Genomic DNA, 455 nt, shown 5'->3' with positions numbered 1-455 from the left:
ACTACCGATATGTACACAAATAGAGGCACTGGTTTCATCTGTTCATTTTGATTGTAGATAGTGTTGATTGTATTTGACAGGCATTGGAGGTGAAACAGGATTAAGTTTTTGTGAAGACTGATAATAAAGAAAAAAAATATTGAGTTTCAGTTGTTCATCACACAGATGTTTTCTATTTATCATTGCCTTGGACTGCTAAAAAATACAGTAATGAATAAGTTGAGGATCAGAAGCTGTTTTATTATATGGTGGTCAGATATTTCTAAGATACACTGCTTAGGTTCCCTTAAATGGAGGATTTACTTTATAGAGATTCTCTAATCTAAGAATAGAGCATTTTCATCTCAATCTCTGCATTTTCCCAGTTTGATTGGAATTCCTTCAAGATAGGAAATTACTCGGAGTAGGGGAGGCTGCTGTTACATGCAAACAGTTAGGCAAGGGAGCAAAAATGA

The sequence above is a fragment of the Penaeus monodon genome, chromosome 29, assembly GCF_015228065.2.
Source record: "Penaeus monodon isolate SGIC_2016 chromosome 29, NSTDA_Pmon_1, whole genome shotgun sequence".
Lineage (NCBI taxonomy): Eukaryota > Metazoa > Arthropoda > Malacostraca > Decapoda > Penaeidae > Penaeus > Penaeus monodon.
This window is presented reverse-complemented; position numbering follows the sequence as displayed.